This window comes from Malurus melanocephalus, unplaced genomic scaffold (genome assembly GCF_030028575.1).
Source record: "Malurus melanocephalus ecotype Western Australia unplaced genomic scaffold, MMel_1.1 scaffold_0, whole genome shotgun sequence".
NCBI classification, from domain to species: domain Eukaryota; kingdom Metazoa; phylum Chordata; class Aves; order Passeriformes; family Maluridae; genus Malurus; species Malurus melanocephalus.
This window is the reverse complement of record NW_026623232.1, coordinates 9,326,007-9,341,668: the sequence shown is the minus strand read 5'-3', so window position 1 is coordinate 9,341,668 and position 15,662 is coordinate 9,326,007. Positions and strand designations below refer to the sequence as shown.

The following is a 15,662-nucleotide window of genomic DNA, read 5'->3' as shown; positions in this document are numbered from 1 at the left end:
TAAGAGTGTATTTTCTTTCAGTCCCTTTGAAAGGCTGATTTTTTTTCTGCTACTCTTGATATTTTTACTTCAATTGCTATAATAATATCAGGCCTAGGGTTAATATTGTGAAGTATTACAATATATCAATGGATTCTTAAAGTTAATAGCTACCTGTTACTCATGAAACTGTTACCAACAGTGATCACATGAMATTGTATTTAATTAGAATATACCTTATTTTAAAAAAAAATGTAGTTCACTTCATCCTCCCTCCCAAAACAAAAAAAAAAMAAMAACCAAAGATAACCCTATGCCTTATTGCYATTTTCAGTGTGTCTTCAAATTTCAGTAAATAACTTTCTTTTGCTTTTCAGTGATTAATCATTTAGTATGTTTTTTCTTAAGGTCTTTAAACATGCATAAGGCACCTTCTTTTTGGTAAGGACAATAGCTGGACCTCTCTATGCATACCTCATGACATTTTCTTTAGTCTCTTCTGTGTATTTCTCAAAGTCTTGTATGAATAGTAGATCTTGTAGTTTAAAGTCAGTGTTACTAATTCCATTATTGGGGGGGGGGGGGGGGGGGGGGGGGAATATTTAGTCTAACTTGCCTTGACTGTTCTACTTACATTGTCTAGGATTTCATTACATCTTCCAGTGGCAGTATGATGATTTGAGAAGTGTATCCACATCACTTACTTGTCTAGACAGCTGTGTGGAAAGAAGAAGAATCATGCCATAAGAAACTGAGTCATGTATAGAGCTTATATACAGGAATGTTGCTGTGCTTATGAATGTTGCTGTAGTAATATAAATAATGCTTAGTAAGTCTCCCAAAATTTGCAACCTTGCAAAAAAAGTAGCAAGTTTTTGTTTGGTAATTTTCCACTTGATGAGCCCTTTCTCTGTATCTTAAAGGTGCAATAAGTTAGGAAAAAAACCCTTCTCATCAGTATTAAGGAGTTGAAAAGCATAAACTATTATACAGAAATTTTCTGGAGTTAAAAGTGTTTTGGGAGACATATAAAAATGTTTGTGATTCAGGTGGTTGCCTCTTTCCTTCAAAGACATTAAAAACCCAGACTGACTAACTAGTAGGTGTTGCTAAGTCACAAAATTCTATGTGTAGTAACCATAGCTCTAGACCATTATTGCACTTATATTTTCATTAGTACTATAAACTCCCCTGCACAACAGGATTTGGAGGCAAACTACATCTTGTAGACAAATTTCAAAATAAGTATGTTCTTTTCACTGGTGTGTCAATACCATGATGATCCTTAAAATTATAGTGTGAAATAATTCGAAAAGAGGTTGGGTTTGTTGTTTTTTTGTGGGGTTTTTTTTTTTGTTGTTTTTGGTAGTGTTTTTTTTTGGTTGGTTTTTTTTTTTTTTTTTTGGTTTTTTTTCATCTAGAGTTTCTATTTCAGTAAAAATTGGCAACCCCTCTTGATTTTTATCCTTTCCTCTGAACAAATTCTGTGAGATTTGACACCAAAGTAGTCTGGTTAAAAATTATATTTCCTGGTGGAATTAGCATGAAAAGTTTTATTTTATCTGTTTACCAGACTAAGGATTCAAATAGTATTATTTTCTACTATAATATTTGAATTTCATTTTTATGCAATTAAAAACCCTTTTCTGTGATCATGTGTGTTGTACACAGAGATGCTCAGCCCCAAACAAAGATTTCTTTGTCCCAGAACATATTTGAAAGATGTCACAGAAAGATTATGTGTTTTACGGATTCCCAAGCCTGAGTGGCTCCATAGAGGCACATGGCCTAATGTATTTCTGACAGCAATACAGAATTTTATATATATGTTTGAATTATCTTATTGTAGGTCAATATTTAAACTCTTGTTATGAAATCCAAAATGCATGAAACATTGTTATTATTTTACTAGTTTGAATCATTAGATTAAAATTAATTTTACAGATTGGTAACAGGCACAAAAGTATCAGGGATGTGATTCCATAAAAGGCTGAGTGTACTGAACACTCTTTAAAATAGGTTTGATTCTGGTCTTGTAATTCACCAGTTTTCACTGTTTTTCTAAAGTTTCTTATCTGTTGTAATTTCAATTCTAACTTTCAGTTTTATTACAGACAGTCTTGAGAAAACCTACTACTAAATATTGGAAGTACATGCCTAATTGGCAACTCTTTTGACAGAGAATGTTTTATTACTCTAGGTTGGTGATTGGTGATCCTTCTTTCATTCATGTAATCCTGTGGCTGGCCTCATTATAAACTCATCCATAAAACTATTTCAGTATCATRACCAATGTATTTATCTAAGACGAATTCAGACATCATTACATATAGTAAAGTGTATATATAGCCATGTACGTGAATTTATATGCATGTATAAATTGTATATATAGCTGTCTTTCATTTACATTCTCAACTATAAGCCCCCTCTTGTCATTTTATGGTTTTAGATTGCATCTTGGGTAATACACTTTGCATGTAACTGTGCCTTTCAGTCTACTGCACATTTTTAAGAGTAGTGTTGTAAGTTATTTGACTGGTTTTCAGAGTGCATTTTCACTGATGAACTAGAAAAACACAGAGCCAGCTTTGTCACATAATAAAATAGTTAATAATGTATTTTAGATGTAAATATACAAAGGGATAATAAAGCTGTGTTAAYTTATATGATGATTTATCTTTCTGAACATGATTGACTGTATGTTAGCCTCACATATTAAAAGCTTTTCTCACTGATTTAGGAATTAAACTTTAATCTTATTTGGTGAAGAGAATGCCAAAACATATGTAGTGTTAAATAATGTAATGGTCATAATAAATGCATAGGTCAGTGATACAGTCTTGATCTACTCATGACTTATATACTGAAAAAAMCCATTATACAGTTGTCAAATGTAAGATCCTTCTTACAGGAAGGAAAGAACTATACTATATTTTCAGAGTTTAGATTTTTTTATGGAGAATTACAATGCTATAGTCTGTATAGAATGGAAAACACTTATAATGCAGTAAAATTTCCCATGGCTTACATAGGAATAGCACTCACCTTATCTCTGTGGGATATATTCTTTGAGTACCTGGAGATAAATCAAAAGAATTTATTAGAAAAAACTGACAAGCACCGGCAAAGCAGTGATCTTGAAACTTCGTCTCCATGGTCTGGATAATTAAAATATAAGGGGATATTTCTAATAAGAAATAATATTCACCTTCTAATATTCACCTTCTGTATGGAAACCTTTTTACCAAACTTAATGGAATAATTCAGAAATCGGTGATTTGACAATTTCCAACTGGAAGACCAAAAATGTCAATTCCAGACTCCTGTGTACTGGCATGGACTGAGACAGTATCTAAATTGACCTTGCTATTATTGTGTCATTAAGAATGTAGAAAATAACAAAACTCAGTCAAACCTATTTAATCTTGAACTAATGCTAATATATAAAGAAAATTATTACAAGACATATATATACACACACCTATATAAATATATATGTACACAGAAATATATGTATACATGTATATATATGTATGTATGTATGTATAAACATAAAGTATTGTTTAGTGTAGCAGAAAGAAAAGAAACTACAAAGAAACTAAAATGGTATTGCTTTTTAGTTAGTGAATAATTAGTATATTTAGGAAAGGTATTAGGCATGTGTACGTGCAACAGTACCTTGGCAGGTAAAAGGAAACTCTCTGTGCTCCTGGAAACTCAGTTAAAAAGTGATTGAACCATGAAGCCTCATCCCCCCAAAACAGGGGGAATAGACTGATCATTTCAAGAATGTGGAAAAGCAGGCTGGAAGGTGGCACCCAGCCAGAGACTGTAAAAGAATTTCTTGTAACCAATCAGCTGAACATGTGCTTAAGGCCAGAAAGGCAAAGAAAATCGGATGCTCAAAGTCTTACAGAGAAAAAAAAAATGATACATTTTTGATAGGAAAGAAAACATGCAGCTTGCTAATCACCATAGTAAGCAGGGAGTTGAGGCTCAGATTTTTTTTTCTTTTACTTTAAATCTCTATGGCTTCTTTATCCAAAACAAAAGATTCCATTTAATTTCATCAATAACCTCTCACTGACTGGTCAAATGCTTTATATATCTGAAAATAATTCACTTATCTGAAGTAAAATATGAACTTTGTACTCAGTATCAGGTTGCCCTTTGTAGCTGTCGGGGCCTCTTTCAGTACTCACATTATGTAGTCATTTACACTGTGAGAAGCAGCACAGTAAAACGATGGCTTGCTTTACATCCATATCACAGTCTACATTTGTATGGATGGCTGCTTAGAATTCAAGGGAAGTAAGAACTGGGGCACGAAAAAGCCTTTTTGTCCTGCTCATCTGAATAAGTTTATTCCCTCAAGGCTACAGAAATGTTGAAGACGTTAAGTGTTCACTCCGAACAGAAGTTTTGTAGGCTGCGTGGGGGCAGAAACTACCAAGGAATGTTTCGTATCAAATTTACACCCAAGAGAGTGAGGATGAGTAATTGTTAGGTGAGAAGTTGCTATAGCTTTGTGTTAGCAGAACTGAGTTCAGCTACACGATATTATCTAAGACCCAATGGAGATCTGACTGGGTGACTCAGAAAATTAGTAATGGCTTATACAATCATTTCTAGGTCAACAGTTTGTATATATTGAACTTTATTCTGGTAAATCATCACTAGCTGATGACTCTTCTGTGGTCTCTGAATTGTTATTCTATATTTATTTTAGTGAATGGACTACTTAAAATAACTGCCACGACAGGCCTTCTTTGGCATCTCTGCTCATTACTGCAGCAGAAACAGACCTGACTGGAATGGAGGATAGAACTGCTCCATCAGCCCTAGAAAAAGCTCTTCCAAAGCAAAAATGAAACACTGCAGTGTAATATGGAAAAGGTAGAACAGAGAAATTTAAAATCTTCTGAGACAATGAACCATCTGTTCTGATATTCCTTATAAAAAAAACTTAAATTCACCAAGTTTCCCCTGAACTGACCTCGGTATCTTGTTTAAATGACAGCCCTAAAGAGACTGAGATCCAGAATCACCCTTGTAAGATGTGTTYTCTCGGTTAACTACTGGAAGAATGAAGGATTTTTATGGTGAGTGCATTATTAAAATGTTTAAACCTGGATGGAAAAACAAATGGAAGATAAAGATGTAGTGTAAACCTGTTTTCCATATCTTACACCTGTGGGAAAGCTGCATTTATATCCTTGATTTCACCTTGAATTGCTGTTATAGATTAGGGATAATTTTAAATAAATCCTTTCAGTGTCAGGTATCTCCATTTATATTAAATAATGCAGAAAGGTGTAAAGACATTATTCAAGAGGGATGTTTTTACTATTAGTGTTCAAGAAATTACATCTTTAAAGTTTTTGAGGCACTTTATTTCTGTGATAACAGGTGTCTGGACCTTCTTAGCAGCAACAGCTGTGTTTTGTGCACTTTTCAGGGCATGTGTATTCTAAATATGTGTGTGTGCATTTTAATACTGATCAAAACCTCCAGTGTTTATTGATGTCCTGGAAATTGGAATAATTTTCTTTAAGGAATAGATAACATACAGGCAATAATATTTAACTGAATCAATGGTGTAAGAAGTTATGGGAAAGTCTAAGTGAAAGTGAAAGATTTTCATCCTTTGGAATACTTCTCATGCTGGCTTTTCTGATACAGATAGGCCAGGGAAAATGTCCAAATACCACCACTTACCTTTGCAAAAACCCTCAAGCAAACTAAACTAGTCTAGATTTAAATTCTCTTGACACTAGAAGATGCCAGCTCCAAACCAGTGGAGCACCTGATTCTCACTGCAGACTTTACCATGATTTGGGTAATGGGTTCATGAGCATATGCTGTTGGAATTAACTTGATTAATCACTTGCTCAACATTGATACTCTGGTTAATTTTTGGTACTACTTACAGGAATTGGGAAGACAGAAGTTTGCCCACTTTTGAAACATAATTCACAATGGCCTTTGGGCAGTAATATGTTAGAATTAGCTCTAAATGCATGAAGTTAAGCAAAACCACAGAGTTTGTAATTCCTCTGTCTCAAAACAAGTATAAACTTAAATACAAATGTAAATACATTCCTAAATAATGATGCCTTKGTTAATTTGAGCTTCAATGAAGATGACAAATTTTAACGAATGGTATGGTTTTCTTCCCTCTAAATATATTATTCAAGCCACTTAATTTTTATTGTTCACCAAGCTGTACCAGAGTTAAAGAAAATATAAGCATCTTCCAGCTAGAAAAGTATTTTTTACAAGCAGAATATTTGAAGTTTGTTCGCTTTCTTTCAGTCTGCTTTTAAGAGTCTTTGTGAATAGAGATTAGGCAAATTTTCTCCAAAAACTATTTTTTATTCTAGCAGAAGCAACTTTCACATGGATTTATTTTTCTTCTCAATTTTGTCCCACTGATGTTCGGTTTCCAGACATTAAAGTGATAAGTCAACTACTACTAAAACTCCCAGGCCACACTGTACAGGAGAATTCCCTGTGTCCCGCTTTGTGGTTCCTGTGAACCCCTCTTCCCTGGAAATTCATCTATTATCTCTGACATAAAAAGTAGCCAATGGGATATAAAAAAAGCATCTCTCCAGAAGAAAAAAAAAAAAAAAAAAAAAAAAAAAAAAAAAAAAAAAAAAAAAAAAAAAAAAAAAAAAAAAAGCAAAACAAAGCAACAAAAAACCTCAAAAACCCAAGAAAAATGTGTGAATATTTGGAATACATTCAAAATCTATTTCTTTTCACTTAGTATTTTGTGCGCACATGCTAAGGTGTGTTTACAGCAGTCACATTCCTCAGGACTAATTTAAACAACTAAGAAATTATCAGACAGAAAGCTCTACCCTGCTGTTTCAAGAATGTTGTTCACATGTTTTTGTTTAGACAGCTTTTTGTCTACAGGCAGCAAAGTAGTTGTCAGAGTAATWAGTCCATTTCACCCTTTTCTACCAATCATTTACCTTTTGTGAGCAGAGCTGAGTTCGTTCAGAGAGCAGTGAGATTATAGTTTTACTACACACCTGAAATGCAGGTTAGTGCAACAGGTTGGCTGAAATGTGTGCACAAGGTACAAATTACATCTTCTTTTCCACTTTTGTGAAGTCAGCAAAACAATTTCAACCTGAAAAAACCCCAAAACCTAAGCCAAACCCCACCCACACCTCTTTGACTTGTAAAGCTAAATGGCACTTTCCATTTTGACTTCTTTATGAATAACTTAACCTTTTTGAGGCTTAATGCGCTTCTGTTCATAGCACAGGCAAATTCTTAATGAAGTTGCCCATTTCATACTAGCACTGCAGTTATGGCCTTTTCCTGTTACAGAGGAAAGATTATTGTTTCACCACATTTTAGTCCTGAACAGTCCAAATTTTATGTCCTTTTACTAAAAAAAAGTGATATATAGTGGAGTCTTACAATTTTTCAATTTTCTTTGAGAACCTTATAAAAGTAATTTTGAGTTGAGGAGAAGGGGAGGAGGAGCATGTCCTTCAGAAAAGACAGGCTCTTCGTATGGGAGGCAGCTCTTACAGAGGGCATGCTCCATTTGGCTTGTTTCCTAGGTATGAGATGAAACAAGCCATGTTGCTTCAGGCAGATGAAAGCTGGGAAGGAGATGAGGGYTGGTTCTGACCTCAGTTCCTACTTGTCAAAAATGTGTGATTTTTTTTTTCTCTATTTAAATTTATTATAAAGAGCATAGGGGGGCGGGTGAAAAATGGAGGAAGAAAGCCAAAAAAAGTCAGCTATTTTCTGGCAGGTTAGCCATCAAGTCTCATCATGAGAATGACTATTATGGTATGATACCAATCCTACAATGTGGAATTCAAAAATGCCTTTTACTGAGAGTGTCCAATTTGTTTTAAAGGGGCTCTTCAGGAAAATGTTTAATGCCACAATCTGAAGGCAAAATATATTATTTTAACTGCAACTTTGTTCTTCAATATTAACAAACCTTTAACACTACCTTAAGGAGCAGGTTATCAAAAAGTAAAATGTGATATATATATCTCATTTGGGCTTCATTTCTAATTTAATATTAAGAAGCAAAGTGCTTAGACCTACCACCAGATGGACAGCACTTCTATCTGAGAGAGCTCTGACAGATCAAAAACTGCAGGGTCAGACCCCAAGCCTATCAGATTACCATTGTTATCCAGTCATATTTAATAATCCTTATTAAACAAGATGCACCAATCTCAGCTGGATTCTGAACTACAGTTCTAACAAGTAACTGGGGAAAAATGTTRTTTGCTCTGGGTATAGCTCCCTCCTGGGAGAGATCCAAGTTACTTCTTGATAATCCTTTTATGTCTGGGGTTCAGGCTATCTTTGCTTGAAGAAAACTTCGCAAAAGTCACTAGCATTAAACTTGTAACTTAAGAATTTACATATTTATATTTAACATTTATATCTTGAAAGCCTGTACAAATTGTCAAGGTAACAAGATGAACAAAACCTTTACTCTGAGAGAGATTTTCTTCGCAAAAAAATCTGTGTTGCATGTCATCTTTGTCTCTTGTCAATTTATGTTCCATATCTCATTCTTTGTATAAAAAAAGCAATCCCAGGGAAGTCATTAGGAAGTAGGAATATTATAAGTGTTTGGCCAGAGCCAGAGTTTGCATTTTTATTGCTGCCTGTTACAGGTGTGAGGAATGAAAACTTTGCCTAAACTGGAACTGTTAGGAGATGTTTGTAGCTGAACATATCCATTTTTAGTTCCAGCATGTTCTGCTGTGCAATTTTTTACAAGCTCTTCATATATTTTTTTTGTTCTTTATCTACCTGAAACTTGAAGAGAAAATGCAGCAGTTTCGTGGAAAGATATAGTAAATAGTTACATATTGTCAGTCAGAAAAGGAAGTACCAAATATGGCTAGAATAGACTATCTACATATCCATCACCAAAATAACCATATTTGCTTTGTGACTCACTTAAATTTTGTAATATGTCTCACAAAACTCAGTATCATCAATATTATTAAATTATATCTTAATCAGGTGGATTATACCATTTTACAGGTATCAATTGCTTTTGAGAGGTTAAGAAGCTTGTTTTATGCAAAGCCTCTCCAGCAATGCTAAGCCGTGAAAATGTTACAGACATTTGGTATGAGTACTTTTTTTATCATAACTTATGAAAAATAATCAGTACCACAAAGTCAATGTTACTTCTTGTAACGGAAGTATTTTTTGGTTTCTGAAAGTCACATCAGAAAAATAGGTGACCAATTATCAGAAAAAATAGTTCTACTGGACGTTTTCAAATTCCGGAAGAGATACCTAGTGCCTTCATTTAACTCCTTGATACTGAAAATCAGTTCAAGCTTCTGAAACTCAGACTGAATCTAAAATTCCAGAGGTGGAAAAGTAACAAACTAGATATGCTCATATATTAGTCAAAGTCCTATTTAATAAAAAGATAAAATATTATGATAATATGAATAATTAATACACATCCAAATAAATGTGTGAATTTGAGCATTAATTTGATTAGATGATAGAATGATAGTGATGAAATTAACTGTAGAGAAAAAAACAGCTCCACCAAAATTCATGGGAAGAAAAAAATGCCTTTGTCAGAAAGGTTTTCTTCACTCAGACTTTGATTAATCTCATCTTTGAACCCAAATATGGCTTTAACAATCTCTAGGAAGACTTTTACATATGGATTTCAGCTCAGATTTTTTAACATTAACATTACTTAATCATCCATAGTTTTTTTTTTTTTTAATCCATGTTCTCTGTAAAATTAAAAAATGCTCAAGTTGGATTAATCATTCAAAAAATTAATGCTCTGTTTTTTTCCAGATCCATACAAACACGGCATATTATTTTTTCTGCTTTTATGTCTATTTTATCTATGTTATTTGTACCACTTAATAATGACATGTTGTCTGTTGTCTCTGCCACATGTCTAGGGGACATCAGACATATCAGAAATCTTATCTGATAGAAAGAGGAATTCCAGGTTGCATGGTAAAAGCATGCAGTAGTTAGTCAGAAATCACGCTACCTACTTTTTAATTACAACTCCTCCACCTACCAGTTGCATATCATGGAATGACTTAACTCCAGACTTAAAAGGCATCATTAGCTCTGATACACAAGGCTGAGTGAGTGTAAATGCTGGAAGCTGTTCAAGCCGGGTGTGATTGACATCCTACTGCTGTAAACCAAAGCAGAGCAGCTAAGGTTCTCAAGGGAACATCTTGGTAAGCACCACTGCTCACTGGAGTGCCTGAGAAAGGACCAGAGGGGAGGCAAGAGAGGTCAGGTCTAGTCCATAACTGGGCCAGACAGAGCAACTGGATCTCTGGAACACCAAAGGTGGTCAGTGCAGGAGCAAGAAGAAATCACAGAGCAGTGTTCACTCTGGAGAATGCAGCTGGGCAGGGGGAACTGGATGCTGTACTTTGAGCGTTTGTCTTCTCCATGAAAGAAAGATCTCAAAAAGGTTGGGAATGGTTGTGCTATGATTCTTCCTTGAAAGGAATACAAGGAAATGGATTCATTTTCTCTCATAGTGTGGGAGTGATCCTCTGCATCCTTTGCCTCTGCATGAGCACAGTGTGCTGGTGCTGAGATAGACTTGTTTAGTCTATCTGAAGAGAAGGGCTTCCACACTTCTATAGAAACGATGGAAGATGTTGTCAAGAATGGGATCAAGGATGTTTTCCCTCAGTAAAAAGAAGAAAGTAATACTTAAGATCTCTTTATTTTCCATGAAGGTCAATCAAAATTACTGAGGAAAAGGATGATATCTACAATGCGTTTTTGCTAAACTGCTGAAAGGAAAACTTGGCCTAAGTATTGATTTATATAGTTGTGAGGATATCCATTTTTTACTATTCACTAAATATATTGTAACATGGTTGCATCCCTGGACCAATAGATCAGTCTTAGTTAATGAAAAAGAGAGTGCACAGATTCTTTTCTTTTTATGTGACATATATCATAAAACAAGATTAAATAGTTAAAATGATCTAGTCCTTTCCAATTGAAAGACAAATGTAATTCTTCACTAGAATTACATGTACAGGATATATGTGCCACTCTATGTGTGCAAGTCTGTGTTATGCAGAATATCAAACCACTAAACTCTTGAGGTTTAACTCAATAAAACTACAAATATATTGAGTCTCAATATGATCTTTCCTTAGCTAAGAATGTATTTCTTTGATTTACTTTTCTTTCMTTGTACATCTGTCACCAGGGATGTACAATGTTGTCAGTACACTTGACTTCTGTCTTCTAAGTAAACCCAAGCATTCCTTTTTCAAATAATGAAAGCTGTACACAGACGTAGATGTTCAACTATGGCAATCAACAAACTAAGCACAATAAACCAGCCTTTCAATATTAATGCAGACAGCAAAGCAACATCCAAGGATCAAGTGTTCTCATGGCATGTTTCAGATGAAAGGCTTGGAATATCTTATCTATCAGAGAGTGAGAGACAGTCCTTTGTAGATATCTGATACTTTGACTACAGGGGTAATGTTTGAGCCACCTGCATCTTACTTGTGGGTTTCAAATCTTTGTTGGTCATAGAACAGCAAAGGAATAAGAGCAGCTAGACTTGAAAGGAGAACAGGGAGTCGTCTGCTAGTGACAACATTACAAGGAACTGTCTTAGCTATAATAATTTATCAGAAGAATGGAGAAGTCTCAGCATCCTCCTCTCAACACCACCAGCTGTGTCAGAGCTGACAGTCTTTGCCATTAAGGTCTTTGCAAAACACTGCTTACAGTGAAAGTGCGTGTGGGAGTGGAGAAACAGAGAATAAAAAAGAGTGTACTGCACTGATATAGTCACCTCAACTAAATCTGCTCCAAGGTATTTTCTCATCATGTACTTCAATCACAATCTGGCCCATTCAAAGGAAAAAAGGGATTATAAATTTTAAAGAGGTGACCACGTATTTTCCTCTTGGTTTTTCACAAAGAAGATTGTCCAAAAGTCATAACCCTGTTGTATTTTAGGCCACAAACTACTGTCATTTCTCTTCAGATCTAGAAAAAAACCTGAAGCTTGTGCAGACAGAACTGAAGCTAAATTTTAGAAAATCGTGCAGAATACAGTTGAGGTTTGTTGTATTTAGTATTTTCACACAAAACCATCTGAACATATCAACTATACTCTTGAGMATTACACATTTTAACTTATGTACATGCCTTGATTTAGGCTTTAGTGGGCTTGCATTAATGTTCCTAACAATTCTAATGCCAACAACCATAAAACTGTTAAAAACCTTACTTTTGGCATGTCAAATAGTGGCGTAAACAAATTCTACAAAGTTAAAAAAATCATTTGAAGTGCTATAATGAAGATTGCAGTCTCCTTTGGCACTAAAGATTGCTAAACCAACTTCACCTCCCCCTGTCAGTTTTTCTCACTGGGCCTAATTAATGTATTCCTATAGGAGAGAAACCCATCAGCATTCCACTATGTCCTTGAGTTAGGGTTTGGATTGGGTGCAATAATTGAGATTTGCAGACATTATAGAATTTATAAAGTGTTTTCCTAACTTTTTTGGACAACTTATGCAACAGAATCAAATAAAACAAATGCAATAGAATCCATTGGTTTTGGAATGGAGTGTGTTCACTGTTACTAAGGCCAAAGTTGTCTAAGAAATCAACATTATCTGTTTTGTCCCTTCACAGATGGAATTGCTTATTCATTCTCTAGAAGATCACTTATTAATGTTTTCTAAAATACTTTGTTATTTGCTGCCTAAAAGGATGTTATTGGGAAAAAAAAAAATGGAAAAAAAAGCTCCTTAATACCATTGTTTCCTGAATTCCAAATTCTGCTTCAGGAAAATCCACAAAAGAACACAGACAATAATAGGGCATATGAGGCTTTTCTAAACCAGAATTCTGGAAAGGATTTCATGCTTTTGGAACAATTATATGCTAATCCTAATTCTAATCCCATAAGATCTCCATAAGGCCATAACCTACTTCAGACATGGTTAACCAAGCAGGATCATCTTTTCATCTCGGGAAGGGATTTATAGAATAAAGAAATCAAAAATTTCATATTGTCAAAATTACTTTCTCTTCTTTTATCTGCTTATGTATTTTTCTGCCTGTTTTCSAACTCTTTTGGAGCACCACACAAATGAGTGTTTTTTAAATAAAGTCAAAAGTTAATTGTAACAATGTTTTAGGATCTGAGAAAATGCTCTACAGAGATAAGGAAATATAGGTAATTTTCACTCGTTGAAAATAGGATTCTTTTCTCCCCTTCGAACTTCTAATTAACCTGAAAATTTTTAGTGTCAGAACACTAGATAACAGCAAAAAATATGGATGATGTAATTTATTGTGGCTAGTCTTGCTTCCTGTATTGGTTGTTTCTCCTTGAAGTGACAAAAGTCTTTTACTTCATAAAGGAAAACTTCAGCTTTGCCTGAGTTAAGAATTTCTGTGCTTTAGGCTGTGTTCTAGAATTGTAAACCCTGTAGTTGAACTGATGGTGAGAAAGCTAAAGAAATGTGTTATCATATTTCTATACAATACTTTGATAAGTATCTCACTAAGATCCACTGTTCTGAAGGTTCTGTGAAACAGATTCAGGCCAAAGTAGCAAGCATGCTAAAGAAAAGCAGACTTCTTTTTATTTCTTTGTGATGTGAGGGTGTCTTTTGAACTTTCCTGAATTGGAGACATTCTGTTTTGCAGATATGCTAAGATCAGGACAATGAGACAATCTTGATTGTTCTGAGGAAGGCTTTGAACGCAGTGAGTGGCACCAGTGGGTGTGTGGGGTTGGTATTAGTGTGGATAAGTGAAGCTGGACTTTGTGAGCATGTGAAGATACAGGTTTCGTTCAGTCCTCTCAAAGCCAATGTAAATGAAGAATTATATTCCTGAAGAGGACAATACTCGATCTAGGTTCTCTGTTCAGAGCTATGATCCAGAAGAACTCAATTCCTGATGACTGCAAATAGTCTACATGTTAAAATTTAATTTTGAGCAAAGCTTTTTAACATCCCCAGTGCCAGTGTCTGCCTCAGCTCCCCTGACACTGAGGGGCTAACATACCTCATAAATTCTCTGTGGTCTCAGTGAGATTAAATTTTATAAACAAGCTATCTCTTGCACTCACATGACTCAGCACAACTGCCAAGATCATTCAAATGAAAATAAAAATTTTAAAACCCCAATATTATTTTATGTTTCTCTCATAAATTTTGTTTTGCAGCTTAGTATTTATTGCAGGAAGTGGCAATAATTCAATAATTAGTTTTTGGTTTTTCTTACTGTGTTGGGATTTATACTAAAATAAAAAAGTCCTCAAGCAGTGCCTGACTAAAAGAAGGCTCTGCTCTTCTCTCATTTTGGTGTATTTGGACTATGTCAGAAGGAATATCAAAATTCATGGATTAGAAAGGCAGAGACTGAGTCTGCTGGATTGACCTTTTCTATTTGTCAGGTGCCTGCCAAACCACTCTATCACCCCGCTCCCCAGCAAAAAAGCAGAGGCATTAAAATACAATGGTAAACTCATAGGTCAGGTTAAGAGCAAGGAGAGATTGCTTACCAATTACCGGAGCAGGCTAAACAGACTCTGCTTGAGGAAATTAATTTAATTTATCACAAATCAAATTCAGGGTAGGATAATGAGAAATAAGAACACATATAAATTCACCTCTTTTCTTCTTGGGCTCATCTTTACTCCTGTCTTCTCTTCAGGGTCCTGCCAGGTCAGGGACTCTTCTGCTCCAACACAGTATTTCCTACAGGGTCACAGCTTCCTTCTGTGCATAGTTGCCTTCTCCAATGTGGGGTCCTCCATGGGTTGCAGAGAAACCTCTKCTCTGGCACCTGGAGCATCCTCTCCCCATCCTTTTGTGCTGCTCTTGGTGTCTGCAGAGTTGTTTCCCTCCATGTTGACTCCTCTCCCCATGCTGCTTTGCACAGTGTATTTTTATCCCTTCTTAAATTTGCTGTCGCAAGGCTCTGTGGCCATCTGATGGGCTCAGCTTTGGTCACTGGTGGGTCCCTTTTGGGGCTGATTGGACTGGTGTGTGTCTGTGTCAGACATGAGAACAGCTTCTGGGATCTTGCCATAGAAGCCACCCTTGCAGCCACAGTGATATCAAAACGTTGCAAAATTAATCAAAGACAGTGAAGGAGAATTAAAATAGGTAAAAAAGGCCTCAAATGTCAGGTCAATAAGGAGACAAGGAGGTGGCAGTTGAATTACTTCATGTCTTAAAGCACAAGCATTCAAAATTTGGGTTATTTGCTTTGTTATTTAAACGATGCACAATGATTCTATAAGTGAAATATGGGGTTTAGGGCACAATTTTTTTTTTCATAAAATAATTGGAGTAAATGTAATTAAACAACAGGTTAGTATTAGATTTTAGTTTTTTAGTCTTAAGAAAACCCCCAATATTCTTGTTATGATGAGTCAAAGATTTACTGTCTGGATAAAGAATACAAGATTGATGGAGATGTTAGAAACCATCCAGGAAAAGGGAGAAAAACTAGGATAAATTTTATCTGGAATACTCTATACTTTTATAAATAACCTGAAGTCCTAAGCTACTGGTTTAGGTAGAAGATGCTGGAAGTACTCAAGCATTAAAGATATAACTTTTAAGATTCCCAAAAACAAGTTTATGAACATATGTAGG

General features: G+C 35.1%; 1 long non-coding RNA gene across 1 annotated transcript; it reads right to left on the bottom strand.

The window, feature by feature from the left end:
* Positions 1–319: 319 nt before the first annotated feature.
* LOC130583346 (uncharacterized) lies at positions 320–14,918 on the bottom strand. Its single transcript, XR_008966416.1, has 3 exons — positions 14,669–14,918; positions 3,025–3,055; positions 320–695 (listed from the first exon to the last, which is right to left on the bottom strand). It is a non-coding gene; the product is annotated as an uncharacterized LOC130583346 (long non-coding RNA).
* Positions 14,919–15,662: the final 744 nt, after the last annotated feature.